This window comes from Nannobrachium achirus (assembly GCF_963921795.1).
Source record: "Nannobrachium achirus genome assembly, chromosome: 11".
In the NCBI taxonomy this organism is placed as follows: Eukaryota; Metazoa; Chordata; class Actinopteri; order Myctophiformes; family Myctophidae; genus Nannobrachium; species Nannobrachium achirus.
The window spans coordinates 46768927-46786594 of record NC_137820.1 but is presented as its reverse complement, the minus strand read 5'-3'; the positions used below and the strand labels follow the sequence as shown (position 1 = coordinate 46786594).

At 42.3% G+C, this 17668-nt stretch overlaps 1 protein-coding gene across 4 annotated transcripts in view; it reads left to right on the top strand.

Moving 5' to 3' along the window:
- The window catches only part of enc2 (ectodermal-neural cortex 2), a 73581-nt gene extending 56462 nt beyond the window's left edge, over window positions 1-17119 (top strand). For all 4 annotated transcript variants that reach the window (XM_080736049.1, XM_080736046.1, XM_080736050.1 and 1 more), the window contains one exon: window positions 12844-17119. The gene's annotated coding sequence lies outside the window, so the exon portion shown is untranslated. The remainder of the gene's footprint in view (window positions 1-12843) is intronic.
- The last annotated feature ends 549 nt before the right edge of the window (window positions 17120-17668 follow it).

Genomic DNA, 17668 nt, shown 5'->3' with positions numbered 1-17668 from the left:
ATGCTTGAAATGGATTCAGAATAATTAAAAACACCTAGTTAGACCCCTCACATCCTACTTAAAGCAGATTTTTTTGGTAGTATAGTGTATTGTAAGTGAATGAGACACAGAATTACCCTAGCTGTTAAAGATTCTCCTAGGGATTTTGAATTTCAATCTTTGATAGATATGTAAGTAAGTAAGTAAGTAAATTTTATTTATAAAGCACCTTTCAAAACAATGTTACAAGGTGCTGTACAGTAAACAGCATTAAAAACAAGCAATAAGAAACAATAAGAACAAGCAATATAAAACAATGTAATGTATGTAGATATGTTACTAGACACCTTTACAAACACATTGGTGAAGAAATCGTTTGGTAACAAATTTATTCCCAGCTTTGACAGATATCCTGATAATATTCCCTGACTATAGGACGAACTGCTACTTTGAGTTGCCTGACAGCAACAATGTAATCGTTCATTAACCGCAACCGAGGCAAACGTTTGTAATAATCATGATATTGCCCCAAAAGTCTAGGTTTGGTTTTGGCAAAAGACCAGGCCCTGGTTTCAGCAGGACAATTACACCTCCAGGTGTCTGGTAAATGGTTCCAGTGGACATTGCGTTGTGTCTGGCAGTTCTTCCAGCTCCCTCCCATCATCCATAAAGATCACCTGACTGACACATCATGTAGTAGACCTTTATAAAACGCAGTGCTGAGCACAAGCACCACTCCTACCCACTAAGAGCCAGGATAACAACCACATCACCAGGCCATTAGGGCCCGCTCAGACCACACAGCGTCTGACTGGGGTTTTATAGCAAAGGTCATCATTTATTCAACACCAAAACAAAAGGCAATGCCAGGAACTTTAGAAGCTGCCCCTAACCATTGTCATTAATCTGTTTTTAACACCTGTATAGCAGCAAAGTAAAACCACTTGAGCATTCTGAAATGCAGCTTCTCTCTATGGAGAGTGTTTTCTTAATGCAACACGGCAAGACACGGAAAGGGGAGAAGGAGTGGATAAATGAAGAGTGGTTGAAAGAGTGAGGGAGAAAACAGAAGCGACACACTGAGAAGCTTGGCCCCTAGTACGTTCAATATTCTAGTCCAGTGGTTTGTCCAGGAAGTTTCGAAGCCGCCCCTAATAACCGTTGTCATTAATCCGTTTTTGTATTAGCAGCAAAGTAAAACCACTTGACTTTCCTCGATAAAAAAACGTGCAGCTTCTCTCTTTTTGAGACCGAGTGTGTATGTATGTCTGTATATCCGTATGAGCATGGCCCCAACAGCTGCAATACCGCTGGGTGACCAACCTTCAAGTGGCGCTGTTGAGCAGCCTTGAAGTGAATGGACAGGATTCCTCTGGGTCGTATAGCTTAATGAAATTAACTCATCAGAGGCACTGCTCACTTCACACTGGGAGTGATCTTTTCATTTCAAGGACCCCCATAACTCTCAGTTACAGACCTGTAATAAGGGTCCATTTGGAACCCCTCTCAAGGAACACCCCTGAGGTACCCTGGACTCCACTTTTTGAGAACCGCTGTTGTAGTCGCTTCTGATTATCCTTTTGAGTAATATATCCAATTCACCAAATGAATAGATATCCAATAACAATGACATGGACAATCAGTTTACTTTGGCAATCAATCAGTCACATCTTATTCTAATTGCATTAGAATGTATGGCCGTGCATGGGTTGGAAATGGATTTAGGCTATTAACCAGTGGTGGACAAAAGTGCTTTTATAGTGCTTTTCTGAGTACCCAAGTATTCAAAAGAACATTTCCAAAAATATAAAGACATAGTGAAAAAAACTATCTACAATATTTCCACTTCAAATAGATTTTTGAGTGAAAGACATGTGCTTTAAATAACAAAATCACTTTTTATCATCATTAAAAATCACTTCATTCAACTATTTACATGCATGTTCGCAGCTCATCGGCTAAGTTGTTTCGTCCTTTCCAACATTTTTGGTTGTTTATACTGAGGGTAGCAATAATTATGGAGGAGAGTGTTTTTTCTTTTCTTTTTTTCATCTCTTGTGGGCAAGGCATTGTGGTAAAGACAGGAAAGGGCACTCCAAGGAACAAAGCAGCGTTCTCTCTTTCTCTCTCTCTCGCTCTCTCTCTGTCTACAGCCTGGTTGTTTGAGCACTGTACACAATATTTAACACGCTGACGATAGAGAGAGCCTACTCTAGTTGGGGGAAGAAGAAAGAAGAAGAAGAAACAAAAGAAGCGCTCGCTGGAAGAGCAGCACAAACAGATCTGTCTCGGTTTAAGTCTCGAGTGACACATGTGCGAGAACAAAGACAGACTAATTGAGATTTTTGTCAAGCGACAGAGAGGGATTCAGGAGAACGTGACTGAGTGGCTACTGGCTGTCTGTCTGCCTGTCTGTCTGCCTGCCTGTCTGCCTGTCTGAGTCAGTGTTGCGTTGTGAGCTTGCAGATCAATTTCATATAAGCGTACTGCTAGCCAGGGACAGCGCGTCCTGCGAAGCTTGGCCAATGGGACCCTGCCTGGGCGTACAACAAACTTTGAGCCGTTTGTGCCAAAATGTAAGCCATATCTAGGGCAGACGTAGGCGACTTTAGACTTTAGGGCCCAGACATTTTTGAACACGTTTTTCCCACCAGTTTGGGAACCGGACAAAGCCAGATTTTAGAGCTTAGCTCTTTCCAAAATATTTTGAGATGGGGATCCGTGGCCAAATACATATCATTTCGGGGGTCCTTCACATGAAAATGTTTGAGCACCACTGACATAGAAACATAGGTTTTCTTTTTTAAATACATAGGCTATTCAAAGACTGCACAAATTTTGAAGATTTTTCAAAAATAGTAGATATACAAGCTCACAGCGCGGCACCGAGTGCCGCGCTGTGAGCTTGTATATCTATTCTTCAATAGTTAAAGCACAAAATAATGCGTAATAATGCGTTCCCAGTCTAAATGGGTTAAACCCCCTCCCACTATGAAGAACATTCAGTGAGTCCTTGTACCCAGGGCCCAGAGTTTGGTGCTACACCCCTGTGAGGGACCAGTGTGTTGTGTAAACAGAAATGTAGGGAAGTGGAACTTGACCTGACACCACTTCACATTCCTGTCTGCTGAATGTTCAGCTGATGTCACTGTTGTTTCTGTCCCATTCCGAAAGCTCTGCCTGCAGAGACACAGACGGAGAGAGAGAGAGAGGGAGAGAGAGAGGGAGAGAGAGAGTGAGAGGGAGAGAGACATAGAGAGAGAGGGAGAGGGTAGTAGTAGGGCTGGGTTATGCATCGATATTATATCGATATTGTCTGGGATTTTAGATATCATCATGTCATATCAAGTGTTGTCTTTATCCTGGTTTTAAAAACCGGGAAAGCATCTGTCATTTTAGATTTCAATCACCTTAACCATATTTTATACTGTGGCTATTCAAAATAAATAGCAGATATATATACAAGCTTGTAGATCCGCGAACATTCATGCAAATCGTTGAGTATCTATACATTTATATCTTTAAAGCAAAAATTTTCAACTCAAATCTTTGCTTCTGGGGGTCCTTGGAACGCAATATTTTGAGATGGAGGTCTGCGACAAATGCATATCATTTTGGGGGTTCTTGACATGAAAACGTTTGAGCACCACTCATATAGCAACATATGTTTTTTTTTTTCAGGGGGAAAACAAGATTTAGAAGACATTTGTAAAATCGGCCTCAGGTCTTAATGAGTTCAATAGATTAGCTGATGTTTGTGTTTGATTGACTGAGAATTTTGGACTAGGGTTTTACTAGCATCTCTATATCAGGGGTCTTCAATGTTTTCAGGCCAAGGACCCCTAATAGCTGAGAGAGAGAGATGAAGCAGGGACCCCCACTACATAACGTAAAAAAAAAAAGTATATTCAACCACTTGAACTGTCAATACCTACTAGTCTACTCTTATTTTCCTTCTACACCAAACCTCTCTGCCGAAAGATAGCCGATCTACAAGCTCACAACGCCTCGCATGCGAGGCGTTGTGAGCTTGTAGATCTGCTATTTTTTGGCTAATGTTCCACTAAGAATAGGGATGGTTCAAGTGATTAATGTAAAAAACATGATCATATCACACAAATATTTGGCGGCCCCCCTGTAGTAACTCTGAGGACCCCCTGGGGGTCCCGGACCCCTGTTGAAGACCTCTGCTCAGATGCTGCTGCAGCAGAGATGTTAACACTAAACGCTTTTCCAGGCCCTGCATCCTCATCCCAGGCAGCATGGCATCCCAGCTGCCCACACAGAGCAGTCTGTTGGCAGCGCCACGGCCAAACCAAAACAACAGCAACAATCCTCACTTAGCCTGGCTGCCATGCCGTCTGAATATCATCCTGTTTGTGTGTAATGGATGCTGCCTCATCTCAGCGCTACACACTATACAGCCTAAACCCTCGCACACGCAGCTGACTCAGTGCTGGAAGAAGCACTCTGATCTTGTACTTAAAGCAGGGGTCTTCAACGTTTTCAGGCCAGGTACCCCTTAGTCGAGAGAGAGATGAAGCAGGGACCCCCACAACCTTTTCATAGATTCCATATACACTAGTTTCATCGTTTGACAGCACAATCATCAGTGTATTTTGGATTCATGTCAATTTTTGTTTTCATATATTTAACCATTGAGCAGTCATTACCTAATAAACTTGACCTTTTACTATGTACTTAGTCTGCTCTTTTTCCCTTCTACACCATACCTCTTTGCCGAAAATAGCCGATCTACAAGCTCACAACGCCTCGCGCTGCGAGGCGTTGTGGGCTTGTAGATCTGTTATTTTTGGCTACAGTTCTCAGAATATGGACGCTAGGGTTCAAGTGGTTCATATAAAAAAGGAGGATAAAAGCTTATATCACACAAAGATTTGGAGGACCCCCTGTAGTAACTCTGAGGACCCCCTGTTGAATACCCCTGACTTAAAGGACGACTTCACCCTTTTACAACCTATCTTCATATCGTTGCTGCCTGTGTTTTTTTGTTTTTGTAAATTAATGTCCCTACTTTTTTTTTTAACGATAGGTTTATTGTTTTTAATCAAAATTATTAAGACATGACAAACTTTACACAAACTTTAGACAGAACCAAGACAACACTAGTTGATATACTGTATAGCGTCACAATCATTTTAACCACTTTATCCATTTATACGTTGGCTGTGCAGAAACAGCACATCTACAAGCTCACTTCGTCCCACGCTGCATCTTTGGAATTCTTTCGAAATAATATTGAAAAAGTTTGGGTCCGCAGTCAAACACATATCAATTTGGGGGCTTTCAACTGGCCATTATATTAGCTAGCTTACCTCGCGTGGAAGGTGTGGCTAGCGGAGCACACAGACAGAGGTGGAGAGAGTTGGCACGATATGCCGGCACCGCTGGAATACTAATTAGAGGCTTACAAATGGGGACAGATGTTTGCCCCCGTTTGCAAGGGGATGATTGGCACAGCTGGTGGATGAGCTCGTTTACAAGCTGTTGTTGGTTGGAGTCGCTAATAGAGCTCCGATACAGTAGAGCTGGTAAAGTATATGGACAAAATCACATTATCAACACTTATTTGGTCCAAATATATGCTTATATGGGCTTGTAGATCTGCTATTAACTAGTAAGACGCTAGACGCCTCAGGGACATGCGACCTCGTCCTAAAGGGAGAGGTTGCAGGTCGCATGTCGCCAATTGATCGGATCAGTAACCCATATGGAGAGCCCTGGTATCCATATATGGAGATCCATGTACTGTATATGGAGATATGCTGTAAGAGCCCAAGCATGCTTACTCAGTTATTCGTTATGTGAAAGTGATGTCTATGACATCTGACATCATACCCTTTTATGCCCATACATGGAGATCCCTGTCTGTAGAACCAGCTGTTAGTGTGGCATGTGGCCGATGTGGCCTCCATATATGGGCATTACCATATGAAGTCCTGTTAGATATGGGCTTAATATTGATGACATCAGGGAACTCCATATTATGGGCATAAAAGGGATTCTGTTAGTGTGACATCACAGTGAAGCCAGAGCGTGATGTCAGAGCGGCAAACCCCTTCTGTTAAGAGTGGTTCCCCTGACATCACAGTGATGTCAGAGCATGATGTCAGAGCAACAAACCCATAGAACCACAGTGTCAGGCGTTAGAGACAGAGATACAGACAAGCTGTGACCGTTCACATACTAAACTGCAACCTTAGGCTGCTCAACAGTGCCACTTGGTCAGCCAGGCCTGGCACTGGTCACCCAGCGGTATTGCAGCTGTTCGTGCTGCATAGGGACACGGGGACACACCAAGTCAAAAGTAGGAAGCAGCTATCACCGCTCCAAAAAACAAAAATTAAAATAAAGTTGAAATATGGAGATACAAGGTTTCTGTTTGATATTGACGATATGAAGCTCTTTTAGAATGTCTAAACTGTCTCATCATCACTACAAAAAAAAACACGCAGTCACTCTCTCACACACACACACACACACACACACACACACACACACACACACACACACACACACACACACACACACACACACACACACACACACACACACACACACACACACACACACACACACACACACACACACACAGCCTAGTTCCATAGCTCATATTTTCCACTCATTTTCCAGCTCTCTCAAAAAGCTGCTTTTGGAGATTGGTGTCACATTCTACATAATTGAACCAATTTGAACAGGCTCCATGCTTATGGCTTTACGCCTGCAGATTGGTATGCTAATACTTGACAGTAGATTAGCCCATGGCTTATGACACATAGGACCAAACCAGCACGTTATAAGCTTCTTAGAGTTCAGTTGCAGCATGCTGTGTGTGTGTGAGAGAGAGAGAGAGAGAGAGAGAGAGAGAGAGAGGGATGGAAGTTAAAAGATCTTGACTTTTATATTCAGACAGCTTTATTTTGAGCCTAAAAACTCACTCATAACCTCAAGTCATAAGCATCTCTTCATGTGTATGTATACTGTAGTTAGATGTTTGACAAAGTGTGTGTGCGTGGCTGCGTGCCCATTTATGCCCATACAGTACATGGAGATCCCTGTCTGAACCAGCCGCACAGATATGGGCTGTCTTCCTCCATATATGGGCATTCCCATATGAAGTCCTGTTACATATGGGCTTAATATTGATGACATTGGCGATCTCCATATATGGGCACAGGGCCGTAGCGCGCCTAATCGGCGCTCTAGGCGAGCTCTCTCGAATTTGCGCGCGCGCGATTTTTGCGTGTTTTGCCTTGAATTTAGTCGGTTTTGGGTCGGTTTTGGGCTGGTTTGGGTCCACTCCCTCCATTTCGGCGCCCCCTCTAGGCTGGCGCTCTAGGCGACCGCCTAGTCCGCCTATAGCTAAAAACGGCCCTGTATGGGCATACAAGGGATTCTGTTAGAGTGGTTCCCATGACATCACAACATACGATATATATCGATGACATCAGGGATCTTCATATAATATGGGCATAAAAGGGACCCCAGCGTCGGAGTAACTCATGCTGTCTGAGACTGAAAGGTTCTGGAAACAAGAGAACAATAAGATTTGACAGTACATACTGGCAGTGGCGTCAGTGGCGTCAGTTCAGAAAAAGCTAAGGTATGGCAACATGACTGGTGTCGTGCAAGACACCAGTCATGTTGCCATACCTTAGCAACAAGGCATGATACATTTATTTTAAGAAGTACATTTTATTTTTCCCCCGTTTCTACGGTTTCTTGGGCTGGATATGGCAGCCTGGAACAGTTGTTCAAGTGCAGCTAAACTTGGCGTGTTAGTAAACGTGCCACAATTAACAATAATGCATTGCACCTGTGCAGCTGACCTGCGGAACCTGGGAATAAAGGCTACTATTTTGTCAAGATGGGGAGAATAAAAATGTGGAGAATATAATTATAATACTGTACCTTGTTAAAGTGACCATTTTGTTACATTTTGCATTTGTAGTTATTTTACTGTAATTTAATTAATAACATAATAACCAGCACAGATAAACCAAGAGACATTCATGGATTTATATTTAAAAGTAACTTTTATTTTCCCCCCTGGACCCAGGGTATGGCAGCTGCATACCCCTGCCATAACCCAATTGACGCCCCTGCATACTGGCTAGGAGACCCTATGCAGGGCAGGCTCCAGGCTGCCCATTGCAGTGATGCTTGGCTTGCAGATCTGCTACATGGTTCTACTACTGATCATGGTTGGAAGCTATAATGAGGGATTGTAAGAAGACTCTTCTCTGAGGAGTCCTTTCCCAGACTGGTCTTGTAGAACCTGGTAAAGGTGCTTCATATCGTTGCTGTTGGGCAGTAACCTCTTATGACCACATTCTAACTTTTTCTTCTTCTTTTTTGTGTAAATGAATGCCCTATTATACAACAGGTAGTCGGGCACTCAATGAAAAACAGGCTCTCCAACTGTGAATGTAATCAGCACTACTGCACTGTCTCATCAAATAAATAAATCAGCTGCGTTGGTCACGAAAGAGAAAAAGCGCGCCTCGCTCCCCACACTATGCTAGGCAGCTAGTCTAGCAGTTTTCATGTGAAATTCAGGGACATAGTATAGCTAAATGTGTCATAAAAAAATTACAAATTCCTATTGCATATCTTAAATACAATGAAATTAAATTCACGTGTTGTTGTTTTTTTAGGGCAACAGTTGTATAATAGCAATATTACTCGAGCCCGAGCCCGCAGGGCGTGTAATATTGCTTAATTTGATCATACTACAGTGTCACACACAAACGTATCAAAAGTAGTTGATCCACAAGCTCGAAACGTGGTGCAAAGTGTCGCGTTTTGATCTGCTACTTTTGAATTCTTTTACATATTAGAGGTTTTCACCCGTGACGATATATAAAAATATATGGAGGCTTCTGGGGTTCAAGTGGTTAAACCTCCGGAGCTGATGAATGGGGAGAGAGAGAGAGACAGAGAGAGAGAGAGAGAGAGAGAGAGAGAGAGAGAGAGAGAGAGAGAGAGAGAGAGAGAGAGAGAGAGAGAGATACTGTAAGTGGGGTGAGCGTCAGCCAGGAGAGGAGGATTACTGGGGAGAGGAGAAATGAGAAGGGAACCTAATAGAGAGAGCTGTAATCTACTTAAAAAACACACCCTGCTACTGGAGAGCATGGTGGAGAGGAGAGGAGAGGAGAGGAGAGGAGAGGAGAGGAGAGGAGAGGAGAGGAGAGGAACTGAGTAGTGTTGGGCAATATTACTTAGGAGAGTAATATGTTACTTATTGCGACCGAAGGTCGCAGTTTAGTATGAGAAACGGCAAATCATGTCTCCAGCCGATCCCTGATGTCAATCATCAGTATTAAGCCCATTATCTAACTTCATATGGGAATACCCATATATGGAGGAAGACAGCCCATATCTGTGTAGCTGGTTCTACATCAGGGATCTCCATATATGGGCATAACAGGGATTGTCAGATGTCATAGACGTCACAGGACTTTCACATCTTACAATAAATGCGAGAAATCTCTGTGAGTATGTGAGTATGTGACCACATGAATCAACACAAACTTCGGCACGCGCGTTCCCCGCCGCAGCAGGGAGTGCAGGTGCCCTGCCTCGACCCGACCCGATACGCAGTTTTCCGGAACCGGCACTCGCGTTCCCCGCCGCAGCGGGGAGTGCATTGCCCGGCCTCGACCCGACCCAATACGCTGTTTTCCAGAACCGCTCTCGACCCGACCCGATATGCTGTTTTCCGGCGGTCGCAATTACAGATAATGTGATGGAACATGTAATGAACTTGTAGATAAGCTATTTTGTATATCTAAACATAACATAATGGTTAAAGTAATATTGTCTTCCCGGTCTTAAGTGTTTAAGTGTAAAGTGAAGGTACTATATAATGTAGTAACCTAGGCTGAAGTCATCACTGGACATTGTTTTAGTGTATTCTTAAGTTACACTACGGTCAATATCAGCACTTAACTTACTGTTGGGATTTTGAATGAACAAAACAGAATTTGGATATGCAGTACATGTGCATGTGCGTGTGTGTGTGTGTGTGTGTGTGTGTGTGTGTGTGTGTGTGTGTGTGTGTGTGTGTGTGTGTGTGTGTGTGTGTGTGTGTGTGTGTGTGTATGTGCGTGCATGTGTGTGTGCATGTGCATGTGTGCGTGTGCGTGTGTGCACACTGTTGTGCTGCTGCTCCCATAACGGATAATAGCTCTCTGAGCATGGATCATTTACACTGTATGGAGAGTGCTGACAAAGGTGTGTGTGTGTGTGTGTGTGTGTGTGTGTGTGTGTGTGTGTGTGTGTGTGTGTGTGTGTGTGTGTGTGTGTGTGTGTGTGTGTGTGTGTGTGTGTGTGTGTGTGTGCGCGCGCGCGTGTGTTTGCGTGCGTGTGCGCGCACGTGTGTGTGTGTTGTTTAGAGGAAGAGAGCGGCAGACAGGAAGTGTGTGTGTGTTTATGTGAGAGCATGCAGCAGAAGTACCAAGGCTTTCCTTTATGCCTGCGGCAAAAAATGCCAAAAGAATGCATCTCACGCATGTACCCTGTACGTACAGTATGCTGTGTGTGTGTGTGTGTGTGTGTGTGTGTGTGTGTGTGTGTGTGTGTGTGTGTGTGTGTGTGTGTGTGTGTGTGTGTGTGTGTGTGTGTGTGTGTGTTTTGTTGTGTTCACGCTAAGAAACTGAAGCAAACAAGGCAAGGTCTCTCAAGACGAAATTTGAGATATATATTATTTTTCTTTCTCACAAATGCCCCTCTCTTTCTCTCTCTCTCCATTCCTGTCGTCTATTGATGAACAGAGGCTGAGATATCAATGCAGCTTTGTGATTGTGGTTCCAGGTCCTACACAAGAAAATGGTTGTCTTGCGGTTTGGCTTAGGGATTAGAAATAGTCATGCCTGATTTATAGCCCACGTACATAGTTGCGCACTTGTGTCGTGCACCCCAAAAATTGCAGATCTATAAGCTCACAACGCTATTTTGGTTTAATAGTTTAGGTTATTTGTTTATTAAATAATGTCATTCATAAAATCATTGTCTTAAAATGTTGATGTTGAAGTATACAAATCTGTGTGTGTGTGTGTGTGTGTGTGTGTGTGTGTGTGTGTGTGTGTGTGTGTGTGTGTGTGTGTGTGTGTGTGTGTGTGTGTGTGTGTGTGTGTGTGTGTGTTGTGTGTGAAAGAGAGAGAGAGAGTTAGAGAGAGAGTGAGAGAGAGAGAGATAATAAAATAAGCCGACACCTATCGACTATTTTTTCAGCGATTATCCTTTCGATGCCTATTTAAATTAATTGCATAATAGAGAAACAGGCTTAAAACGTATTTTTAAGCAATCGTATATTTATATTGTTGCTGTACTTTGTTATTGTTGCAGCATCAAAAGTAGCAGATCTACAAGCTTGCTGATCTGTTTCTTTCGATGGTTTTGAATTTGATCCTGTAAAGTAACAGTTTTGTTCCCACCTGACAGGCGATATTTTGCATGATACCGGGCAGAGCTCTATTTTATACATCATCACACAACGGTGTAATGCAAAAAACATTGAAAATGAACTCGCTACAAGCAAGCTCACATTGCAACACTGTTTTTGGAGCTGTGTGGAGCTCCCTATACGTGGCCGTGTGTGTGGGTCTGTCTGTCTGTCTGTCTGTTTGTCTGTTTGTCTGTCTGTTTGTCTGTCTGTCTCCGGGTATGTAGCCTGCAGTAACCTTTTCTGGCCAGTGGCCACACATGTTAAGGGAGGGGCGCTGTTGCACACACACACACACACACACACACACACACACACACACACACACACACACACACACACACACACACACACACACACACACACACACACACACACACACACACACACACACACACACACACACAGCTCCACTTCGAACAGAGGTTCGATTTTTTTGAACATGTCCAAAATAGGATTCCGAACGTTGTTTTTAAATAATTGATCAAATCAATCAGTTCAATTAACGGTTCCTCTAATAGTCAATAATAACACTCTCTTCGTCACTTTTCCTTCTGTCTCAACTCCAATTCTTCCCCTCTCTTTCTCTGTGAGGAAGCATTTATGACTAAAGTCATTAAATACCTCATCACAGAGCTAGGTCATAGGAGCAATCTACTTGTGTTTATCTTTGGCAGACATGTGCATATGTTGGTTGCAAGAGGCTTCCAACAACTTGGGAATGCCAAGAAAGCAACTAAAAGGTTTACACAATTCTGTGCAATCTCTTCTATCATTGGTAGCTGCCAAATATGGCAAAGACACTGTTACTTATACCCTGCCTGAGGGGTGTTTGGGTAATTGTCCAAGATTTGCAGTTTATTGTTTGTAGCAGTGGTTCTCAACCTGTGGATCCAGGGGGGTCCCCAAATTATTTTGGGGGGTCCTCCGATGATTAACTTAATGTGCAACATTAACAGTTAACAAAACAACATAAAGTTTAAGTGTATAGAGGGTATCTGCACATTTCTAAAGTGACAATTTAAGGACTTTAAAACCTCTAAAATGACATATTGGCCAAACGGTCAAATATTAGAGGCAGAAATTGTGAAAATAGCCCATCTACATGTTCACAACGTCTCACTTTTTTGCGAGGCGTTGGGAACATGTAGATCTGCTATTTTCACAATATAACAAATATGTATATAAATATAACAAGATTTGATGCCTCAACTCTTAGTGCTCATCAGGGTCCCCAGTTAAAATATGATTATTTTAGGGGTCGCGGCCTGAAAAGGTTGAGAACCACTGGTTTATAGCACTGTGTAAATATTGCAGCGGCTCTTGCTGTAAATATTTGTGTCCTTGTTTTGTGTACATAAATAAGTTATAAAAATGTGCGTGTCTCTCTGTCTCAGGTGGTGTGTTGTCCAGTCGACGGGGACAGACATAATGTGAGGACTCCATTCTTCAGTCTGACAGACAAGACAACTTTTGGGGGCGTGTCTCAACTTCACGCGGGACGCACCTGCTGTTCTTCCCCGTGTCGGCATGGCGACCGCAGGACCCGACGACAGAACCAATTGTAACTGTTGCCAAAATCAGTCCAATCAAAAAACACACAGACTCTGAGTGGGGCGAGCGTGGACCAGTCACAGACCAGGATCAAATGCCATTGGCTACGCTATTTACAAAGCTCCTCCCCCTTGCGTTAAAAAGCACAAAGAGAGGATTCTTCTCGACACAACGCTTCCTGAGGTCAGGCTTCTCCGACCACTGGTGGTACGAGTAGTACATTTACTTGAGTTCTGTATTTAAGGACTTTTTTGAAGTATTTTCTTTGTTTTGTGCAAGCTGATGACTTTCACTCTGCTACATTTTAAATAGAAATATTTATACTTTTGACTCCACTACGTTTATAGGGACTCTTGGGACTTCAAAGTGTATTATGAATTAACCACTTAGCGTTCGGTCACACTTAACTTTAATTCTGCCTATGCGGTGGATTCTGCCAATGCTTTTAAATAGGAACGGAGCAGTTTGTTACCACCCGCTCTGTTCCCATTGAATCCAATGTATATCTGCTATTTGTGAATAGCCAACATTAACATCTAAATAGACACAGATGCTTTCCCTGTTTTAATGGGTTAAAGTACTGTAGTACTTGCTTTTAAAAAAATATGTAAGTGTTCAAAGGTATCCGCTATGTTTGAAATGGGGCTTAAAGTAAAATACTTTTGGAGTGAAAGCCATAAGTATACAAAAAACTCAAATACTTTAAATAAAGTACAGATACTCAAGTAAATGTACTTGGGTTACTGTCCACTACTGGCACATGGACAGTACAGTACTGAACACACAAGCTACTGGGGAGGCCATGCTGAATTTATACAAATCCTTATTTGTTGAAAGACCGACTACTAGAACATTCCACTTCTGTACAACTCCAGCAGAAGCGTATAATCTTTTTTTTTCTCCTTCCTTTTTTTAAGAAGACGCCACATTTGTTACGATCAGCAACATCTATCTGGTAAAACAGTGGTTCTCAACCTGTGGGCTGGGCCGTGAGGAGGATATTGCTTAATGGGCCCCCAAATAATTGGCAAAACATTTAACATTGTGTGTTTTTCAAAGAAATGTTTGAAAAAAGGAGTTTTCATTGTCCTCTGATCCAAGACGCAACGCCATCGATTGATCAATCATTAACCCATTTAGGACGGGAACCCCTATTGGTAACTATACTGTTCAAGATGGGAACCCTTTTGGGTTTGTTGTTGCTGCTATGTAGACCTACAGTCCTACCTACAGTACACTACAACCTCAGGTTCTAAATGGGTTAAAATAAATGTAACATGCTCTGAAAATAGCACGGCGTGGCCCACCCATTAACACGTGTTTTGTGGTCAGATGGGTGGGCCGTGAACACTTCAAGTGAGCCCCCAATCTAGACAAAGGTTGAGGACCACGGTATTATGTTAATGTCCTGTCCTAAATAACTTGCTTGAGGACTGATATCATGAACAAAGACACATCAGGAAAACAATTATCTCTGACCTAAACTGTTCTTTATAAAAAAAAACGCCCGTTTTTAAAACCTTATCGAGGGTTTGTGCTTTAGAGATACTATGTGTTGACTATGCTTCCAAAAGCAAAACGTATGCACGGATGGGATTTATGCTCTAGACCGGCCACATTAATGCATCGCCATCTTGTAATCACCTATTTACAAATACTTGCCTGGCTGACTCGGCTCAACAAGAATGGTTTTGTGCAAGCCAGATTACTGTAAACAGAAAAAAGCATGGGCGCTTGCCTAAAGTCTTTAAAATTGCATCTAACTATTACCTGATTAATGATCCCAAAAGGTATAAGCTGTGAGTTCTTACATACATATCACAAAATGTATTTGAATGACCAAAGAGATTTGGTCTAGACGGAAAAGGTGGTCAAAGTGGAGTTGCAGCTCAAGTCCAGTTCTCTTAAGACCACAGGGGTTTAAGTGCTCGTTAAAAGGTCTCAGAAATTGCCCAGTAGGCTGTTCTTGTATGCATACAAAACATTCCTCATTCAAACCAATGGTGTGTACTGTTAGAAGTAAGCTAATGACACTGTTTGCTGCCATAGCGGTAAAACAGACCAATGCTGTCTGCGTCAGAGTAACGGTTTGGCTCCACATTGTAGCGACGGCTCTCTGCTGAAATGAAATATAAAAGACTAAAAAGTAGACGCCTCTTTAGGTTTAGTTGTTCACTTCTTTCACTCACCCGGAATGCAGTCAATCAATCAATCAATCAATCCAGAAAGTTGACCGAAGTACAGTGTTATTATTAACACCTAGTGTTATTATAATTACAACGTAAATAACAAACCGCTGTGGTGGTTGTTGTTGGTGTAGCTCACCTGCTCTTCTATTAAAAACATTTACATCTCTCGTCTCTGTCGGGTGGAAACCTCATATGTCCAAAACTGTTACTTTTCAGGATGCAAATTCAAAAGTGTCAAAAGTAGCAGATCTACAAGCTTGAAACACGTTACTTATGTGGATCTGCTATGCTTGATGCTTTTGTGTGTTTCCCGATAGCGATGATATCCTGTAATTGGGTTAGGGTTAGAACAACTACTGGCTGACAAGTGGTACTGCATGAAACTGTAATTCCTCCTTCAGCCAAACGGGCATTCCATTACGCTGGGGTGGGGTGGGGGGACCCGGGTTCGAGACCCAGGTAGGACATAAAAGTAAATAAAAAAACGTAGATCTCTCAGTGGCAGAGATTGAAGCCTATACGGTATGACACGTGGACACTGTCATGTAGTGGCTCTCAAACAATTTCATGTCAAGAACCCCCAAATTTAGATTTGGTCGCGGATCTTTTGTGCCAGGGACCCCCAGAAGAGAAGATTTGCGTTAAAAGAAATCCACAGGCCTAGTGCAGTGGTTCTCAAACCTTTTAATGTCAAGCGCTGGCCTAGAGCAATGCACAGAGCCTGACAGTGTCTTCTTCAAGAAACTCCCAAATTAAATAATAGTATGCATCATCTGTGGGAAATACCCACCCCTATTAAAGTCTCAAGTTACATTCATGGTCCTATTGCAATGTCTTGTATTATGGGTGTGCTGTATTTGAAGGGCCGTAAGCAACTGAAATACTGCCACTGTCAAGCTCTAAATCTAAAACATATTGATGATGTATTCAGTGAATTGTTATACAAACCAATATGGGTAGTACAAAACACTTGTCATACATGTCCTGCCGAAACCGTCACTATTGGAGTGTCGTGGAGCAAAAGAGTTGAAGCGCAAACCGGTCGAGGTACTTGTTGGAGGTGACCCTGTAGGTCAATGGTTCTCAAACGTATACCAGATCCAATTGCCCTGGGTTAACTGGTCATAAAAGTCATTTCAACATATCATTGAAGAAACCTCTTATCTCTATATTTTTACATTTTGCGTTTTTTTTTTTTCGTACTTAATCTTACTACAGTGTCACACAGTCACACTAAAGTATCAAAAGTAGTTGCAGCGAAAAGTAACAGTTTTGGACATGACATGAGGACAGAGACGATATTCAACAAGTCTTCTTGTTTTCTTGTTTCATAGATTTTTTTATGCATTAACACATGACCAATGATTTTTCTACATAAAGAATGTCATCTCAGTTCCACTTCGGCACTTAAGCCCCTAGCTATTTTACAGTAGACTTGGTCTTATGACGGTGTGGCATAGCATGGTTTCTGCAGGACGATGATAACCATTGTTGTGAGTCCATTTCACTGTTCTGTGTGATGATGTCATACTATCATTATTTGCTAGTGTTATAAAACATTTGCACCTTGTCCCTTTCTCCCCCCCATTTGATATAAGGATCTACCGTGAGGGTATTACAAGTTTGATATTGTAAGCTTTTCTCTGAATCAACGGATTTATTTTGTGGAGTTGGGATTTCAGACCATATTGCACAAAGCTGAAGGAAGCTCTGACCCACCCCAAAAAAAAACAAGACAAAACAAAAAACCCTCTTCAATCTGCTGGAACTTTTTTAGGATCCGAAGATAAAAGACGAAGAACTGATTTGAAAAAGAGGACTTTTTTCTGTTTTAAGAACTGAACTGAAGAAAAGAAAAAAAAAACTGGAGGAACTTCTTTTTATTTTCAGAATGAAAATGCTAGGAATGTTTTTTACTGGAGAAATAAAAGCGTTGACTCACTTTTTAAATAAAAAACTGTGTTTTTCTTTGTGAGCAGACAAGACGGAGCCAAGGATTAGACAGTCATATTTCACGTTTGCAGCATTTTCAATTTTAAGTGCACCTAACCTCTGTAGGCCAGCCGGAACATTAAAAAAACAGATTTATATTTAGCTGCGTGCAGGTGTCGTGCACCCAGAAAATAGCTCACAAAAAACTTTGTGAGCTTGTAGATCTGCTATTTTCTGGTGCGGGCAGTGCAGTGTAGAGAAGTATTAAATCCCTTACAGTAACAGTAGCTCAGGATCTGCAGTTATGAAACCCGGCAGATCCTGTCCGTACGTCAGTGAGCTGACCTGTTGTGACATCACATTGTTGACTCAATGACCAAGACAGCCTGTTCTGACAACCATATATGGAGCCTATTAGTGTAATCTAGTACGGATCCACGACATGTCTACGGTCGAATCGACCAATACCGATGTTGCAATAGGCCTACATGTTTCCAGTAGGATTGACCTTACACCATACAGTATAAGGGCACGGTCTGGTCACACC